The following is a 7,100-nucleotide window of genomic DNA, read 5'->3' as shown; positions in this document are numbered from 1 at the left end:
TTCCATCTGAAGATCCTTATCAGTTTTTAACTGAGTTCTTGCATATCTGTGAGACTGTTAAGACAAATGGAGTTGATCTTGAAGTCTACAGACTCATGCGTTTCCCTTTTGTTGTAAGAGACAGAGCTAGAATATGGTTGGATTCACAACCTAAAGATAGCCTGGACTCCTGGGATAAGATGGTCACGACTTTCTTGGATAAATTATTTCCTCCTTAAAAGCTGAGCAAGCTTAGAGTGGATGTTCAGACCTTCAAACAAAAAGATGGTGAATCCCTCTATGAAGCTTGGGAAAGATACAAGCAGTTGACCAAAAGGTGTCCATCTGACATGTTTTCAGAATGGACCATATTAGATATATTCTATTATGGTCTATCTGAGTTTTCAAAAATGTCATTGGACCATTCTACAGGTGGATCTATTCACCTAAAGAAAACGCCTGAAGAGGCTCAAGAACTCATTGACATGGTTGCAAATAACCAATTCATGTACACTTCTGAGAGGAATTTCGTGAATAATGGGACACCTCAGAGGAAGGGAGTTCTTGAAATTGATACTCTGAATGCCATATTGGCTCAGAACAAAGTGTTGACTCAGCAAGTTAACAAGATTTCTCAAAGTCTGAATGGATGGCAAAATGCATCCAACAGTACTAAAGAGGCAGCTTCAGAAGAAGCTTATGATCCTGAGAACCCTACAATGGCAGAGGTTAATTACATGGGTGAACCTTATGGAAACACCTATAACTCATCATGGAGAAATCACCCAAATTTCTCATGGAAGGATCAACAAAAGCCTCAACAAGGCTTTAATAATGGTGGAAGAAATAGGCTCAGTAATAATAAGCCTTTTCCATCATCTTCTCAGCAACAGACAGAGAATTCTGAACAGAGCCCCTCTAATTTAGCAAACTTAGTCTCTGATCTGTCAAAAGCCACTTTCAGTTTCATGAGTGAAACAAGATCCTCCATCAGAAATCTGGAGGCACAAGTGGGCCAGCTGAGTAAGAAAGTCATTAAAACTCCTCCCAGTATTCTCCCAAGCAATACAGAAGAGAATCCAAAAGGAGAGTGCAAGGCCATTGATGTAATCAATATAGCCGAATGCACAAGGGAGGAGGAGGATGAAAATCCTAGTGAGGAAGACCTCCTGGGACGCCTCTCAAGCAAGAGGGAGTTTCCTATTAAGGATCCAAAGGAATCTGAGGCTCATATGGAGACCATAGAGATTCCATTAAATCTTCTTCTGCCATTCATGAGCTCTGAAGACTATTCTTCCTCTGAAGAGGATGAAGATGCGACTGGAGAGCAAGTTGCTCAATATTTAGGAGCTATCATGAAGCTGAATGCCAAGTTGTTTGGTAATGAGACTTGGGAAAGTGAACCTCCCTTGCTCATTAATGAACTAGATACCTAGATTCAGCAAATTTTACCTCAAAAGAGACAAGATCCTGGCAAGTTCTTAATACCTTGTACCATATGCACCATGACCTTTGAAAAAGCTCTATGTGATCTGGGGTCAGGGATAAATCTTATGCCACTCTCTGTAATGGAGAAGCTGGGGATCATTGAGGTACAACCTGCCTTGTTCTCATTACAATTGGCAGACAAGTCATTGAGACAAGCTTATGGAATAGTAGAGGACGTGTTAGTAAAGGTTGAAGGCCTTTACATCCCTGCTGATTTCATAATCTTAGACACTAGGAAGGAAGAGGATGAATGCATCATCCTTGGAAGACCTTTCCTAGCTACAGCAGGAGCTGTGATAGATGTCAACAGAGGTGAATTAGTCCTTCAATTGAATGGGGACTACCTTGTGTTTAAGGCACATGGCCATCCCTCTGTGACAAAAGAGAGTAAGCATGAAAAGCTTCTCTCAGTTCAGAGTCAAGAAGAGCCCCCACAGTCAAACTCTAAGTTTGGTGTTGGGAGGCCACAACCAAACACTAAGTTTGGTGTTAAGACCCCATATCCAAACTCTAAGTTTGGTGTTGGGACTATACAACATTGACCTAATCACCTTGTGGCACCATGAGAGCCCACTGTCAAGCTATTAACATTAAAGAAGCGCTTGTTGGGAGGCAACCCAATTTTATTTATCTAATTTTTATTTTATTGTTATTTTGTGTTTTATTAGGTACATGATCATGTGGAGTCACGAAAAAAAATATAAAAATTAAAAACAGAATCAAAAACAGCAGAAGAAAAAGCACACCCTGGAGGAAGGACAGACTGGCGTTCAACGCCAGTAAGGAGCATCTGGCTGGCGTTCAACGCCAGAACAGAGCATGAATCTGGCGCTGAACGCCAGAAATAAGCAACATTCTGGCGTTTGAACGCCAGGAATGTGCCTTGAGAAAAGCTGGCGCTGAACGCCAGTAACAAGCATGGAACTGGCGTTCAACGCCAGAAACATGCTACACATGGGCATTGAACGCCCAGAACATGCTACACATGGGCATTAAACGCCCAGAACGTGCATCACCTCGGCGTTTAAATGCCAGAATGGTATGAAAGGCATTTTGCATGCCTATTTGGTGCAGGAATGTAATTCCTTGACACCTCAGGATCTGTAGACCCCACAGGATCACCTCAAGATCTGTGGACCCCACAGAATCCCCACCTAACATATTACCACCTTACCTCCTAATCCTATAACAACTCTTCCCCATATCACACTTCCCAACAACTTCAATCTCTCTTCCCAATTACCCCATTCACCACTCACATCCATCCACTCTTCCCCATAAACCCCACCTACCTTCAAAATTCAAAACCACTTTCCCACCCAAACCCACCCTAAATGACCGAAACTACACCCTCTCCCCTCCCTATATATACCCCTTCATTCTCCTTCATTTTCACACAACACAACCCCCTCTTCTATACCTTGGCCGAACCCATCTCCCCTCACTCTCCTCCATATTCTCTTCTTCTTCTTCTTCTTCTCTTCTTTCTCTCTTGCTCGAGGGCGAGCAATATTTTAAGTTTGGTGTGGTCAAAGCATAATCTTTTTGTTTTTCCATTACCATCAATGGCACCTAAGGCCGGAGAATCCTCTAGAAAAGGAAAAGGGAAGACAAAAGCTTCCACCTCCGAGTCATGGGAGATGGAAAGATTCATCTCCAAAAGCCATCAAGACCACTTCTATGATGTTGTGGCAAAGAAGAAGGTGATCCCTGAGGTCCCTTTCAAGCTCAAGAAAAATGAGTATCTGGAGATCCAACATGAAATCCGAAGAAGAGGTTGGGAAGTCCTAACCAACCCCATGCAACAAGTCGGAATCTTAATGGTTCAAGAGTTTTATGCCAATGCATGGATCATTAGGAACCATGATCAAAGTATGAACCCGAGTCCAAAGAATTATCTCACAATGGTTTGGGGAAAATACTTAGATTTTAGTCCGGAGAATGTGAGGTTGGCGTTCCACTTGCCCATGATGCAAGGAGATGTACGCCCCTACACTAGAAGGGTCAACTTTAATCAAAGGTTGGACCAAGTCCTTATGGACATATGTGTGGAAGGAGCTCAATGGAAAAGAGACTCCAAAGGCAAGCCAGTTCAACTAAGAAGACTGGACCTCAAGCCTGTGGCTAGAGGGTGGTTGGAGTTCATTCAACGCTTCATCATTCCCACTAGCAACCGATCTGAAGTTACTGTGGATCGGGCCATCATGATTCATAGCGTCATGATTGGAGAGGAAGTAGAAGTTCATAAAGTCATCTCCAATGAAATCTACAAAATAGCCGAAAAGCCCTTCACTATGGCAAGGCTAGCTTTTCCTCACCTTATTTGCCATCTATGCTACTCAGCTGGAGTTATCATAGAAGGAGACATCTCCATTGAAGAGGATAAGCCCATCACCAAGAAGAGGATAGAGCAAGCAAGAGAGACCCTCTACGGATCTCAAGAGATGCATGAGGAAGCTCATCATCAAGAAATCTCTGAGATGCCTCAAGGGATGCACTTTCCTCCCAACAACTATTGGGAACAACTCAACACTTCCTTAGAAGATTTGAGCTACAATGTGGAACAATTAAGGGTGGAACATCATGAGCACTCCATCATTCTCCATGAAATAAGAGAAGATCAAAGAGCAATGAGGGAGGAGCAACAAAGGCAAGGAAGGGACATAGAAGAGCTTAAGGACATTGTTGGTCCTTCAAGAAGAAGACGCCACTAAGGTGGATTCATTCCTTGTTCTTATTTCTTTCTGCTTTTCAGTTTTTCTGTTGTGTTCATTTATGTTTTGTGTCTCTACTTCATGATCATTAGTGCTTAGTAACTATGTCTTAAAGTTATAAATAATTCCATTAATCCTTCACCTTTCTTAAATGAAAAATGTTTTTAATTCAAAAGAACAAGAAATACATTAATTTCGAATTTATCCTTGAATTTAGTTTAATTATATTGATGTGGTGACAATACTTTTTGTTTTCTGAATGAATGCTTAAACAGTGCATATTTTTTATCTTGTTGTTTATGAATGTTAAAATTGTTGGCTCTTGAAAGAATGATGAACAAAGAGAAATGTTATTGATAATCTGAAAAATCATAAAATTGATTCTTGAAGCAAGAAAAAGCAATGAAAAAAAACAAAAGCTTGCAAAAAAAATTAGCGAAAAAAAGAAAATTAGAAAGAAAAAGAAAAAACAAGTAGAAAAAGCCAATAGCCCTTAAAACCAAAAGGCAAGGGTAAAAAGGATCCAAGGCTTTGAGCATCAATAGATAGGAGGGCCCAAGGAAATAAAATCCAGGCCTAAGCGGCTAAATCAAGCTGTCCCTAACCATGTGCTTGTGTCATGAAGGTCCAATTGAAAAGCTTGAGACTGAGTGGTTAAAGTCGTGATCCAAAGCAAAAAGAGTGTGCTTAAGAGCTCTGGACACCTCTAACTGGGGACTCTAACAAAGCTGAGTCACAATCTGAAAAGGTTCACCCAGTCATGTGTCTGTGGCATTTATGTATCGGTGGTAATACTGGAAAATAAAATGCTTAGGGCCACGGCCAAGACTCATAAAAGTAGCTGTGTTCAAGAATCAACATACTTAACTAGGAGAATCAATAACACTATCCGAAATTCTAAGTTCCTAGAGAAGCCAATCATTCTAAACTTCAAAGGAAAAAGTGAGATGACAAAACTGTTCAGAAGCAAAAAGCTACAAGTCCCGCTCATCTAATTAGAATTAATATTCATTGATATTTTGGAATTTATAGTATATTATCTTCTTTTTTATCCTAATTAATTTTCAGTTGCTTGGGAACAAGCAACAATTTAAGTTTGGTGTTGTGATGAGCGGATAATTTATACACTTTTTGGCATTGTTTTTAGGTAGTTTTTAGTAAGTTCAAGCTACTTTTAGGGATGTTTTCATTAGTTTTTATGTTAAATTCACATTTCTGGACTTTACTATGAGTTTGTGTGTTTTTCTATAATTTCAGGTAATTTCTGGCTGAAATTGAGGGACTTGAGCAAAACTCTGAGAAGGAGGCTGACAAAGGACTGCTGATGCTGTTAGAATCTGACCTCCCTGCACTCGAAATGAATTTTCTGGAGCTACATAACTCCAAATGGCGCGCTCTCAACGGCATTGGAAAGTAGACATCCAGAGCTTTCCAGCAATATATAATAGTCCATATTTTATTCGGGAATTGACAATGTAAACTGGCGCTCAACGCCAGTTCCATGTTGCTGTCTGGAGTCAAACGCCAGAAACACGTCACGACTCGGAGTTGAACGCCAGAAACACGCTATAACTCGGCGTTCAACTCCAATAAAAGCCTCAGCTCGTGGATAGATCAAGTTCAGCCCAAACATACACCAAGTGGGCCCCGGAAGTGAATTTATGCATCAATTACTTACCTCTGTAAACCCTAGTAGCTAGTTTAGTATAAATAAGACTTTTTACTAGTGTATTAGTCGTCTTTTTGACCACGTTACATCTTTGGTCTCAGTTTTGTTTTATTCTACATCTCTGGACGCCTAGTCCTTAGACCATGGGGGCTGGCCATTCGGCCATGCCTGAACCTTTCACTTATGTATTTTCAATGGTGGAGTTTCTACACACCATAGATTAAGGGGTGTGGAGCTCTGCTGTACCTCAAGTTTCAATACAATTACTATTATTTTCTATTCAATTCTCTTTTATTCTTATTCCAAGATATACGCTGCACAACAACTTGATGAATGTGATGATCCGTGACACTCATCATCATTCTCACCTATGAACGCGCGTGACTGACAACCACTTCCATTCTACCTTAGGCCGGGCGCATAACTCTTAGATTTCCCAACAGAATCTTCATGGTATAAGCTAGATAGATGGCAGCATTCATGGGAATCCGGAAAGTCTAGCCTTATCTGTGGTATTCCGAGTAGGATTCTGGGAATTCGGAAAGTCTAACCTTGTTTGTGGTATTCCGAGTAGGATTCTGGGATTGAATGACTGTGACGAACTTCAAACTCTTGAAGGCTGGACGTTAGTGATAGACGCAAAAAAATCAAGGGATTCTATTCCAACCTGATTGAGAACCGACAGATGATTAGCCGTGCTGTGACAGAGCATAGGACCATTTTCACTAAGAGGATGGGATGTAGCCATTGACAACGGTGATGCCCTACATACAGCTTGCCATGGAAAGGAGTAAGAAGGATCGGATAAATGTAATAAGAAAGTAGAGATTCGAAAGGAGCACAGCATCTACACATGCCTATCTGAAATTCCCACCATGGAATTATATGAGTAACTATTTACTATTTTATTTTCTATTTATTATTTATTTTCGAACTTACCATAACCCATTTAATCTGCCTAACTGAGATTTACAAGGTGACCATAGCTTGCTTCATACCAACAATCTCTGTGGGATCGACCCTTACTCACGTAAGGTATTACTTGGATGACCCAATACACTTGCTGGTTAAGTTGAACGGAGTTGTGAGATTCTCTAACAGTGCCTGTAACTCTTTTGGTCCAACAACAACACTAAGCTGTTGGTGCCATTACCAGGGATTATTAAGATCCCAATTCATCATATCATGATCTCTTTGGGGTATTTTTTTAGAACTAATATTTAAATTTCATACAAGTACAAAGAGACTAA

General features: G+C 40.6%; 1 non-coding gene across 1 annotated transcript; it reads right to left on the bottom strand.

The window, feature by feature from the left end:
* Positions 1–227: 227 nt before the first annotated feature.
* Positions 228–331, bottom strand: LOC112767674 (small nucleolar RNA R71). Its single transcript, XR_003185121.1, has one exon. It is a non-coding gene; the product is annotated as a small nucleolar RNA R71 (small nucleolar RNA).
* Positions 332–7,100: the final 6,769 nt, after the last annotated feature.

This window comes from Arachis hypogaea, chromosome 2 (genome assembly GCF_003086295.3).
Source record: "Arachis hypogaea cultivar Tifrunner chromosome 2, arahy.Tifrunner.gnm2.J5K5, whole genome shotgun sequence".
Taxonomy (NCBI): Eukaryota; Viridiplantae; Streptophyta; class Magnoliopsida; order Fabales; family Fabaceae; genus Arachis; species Arachis hypogaea.
This window is presented reverse-complemented; position numbering and strand designations above follow the sequence as displayed.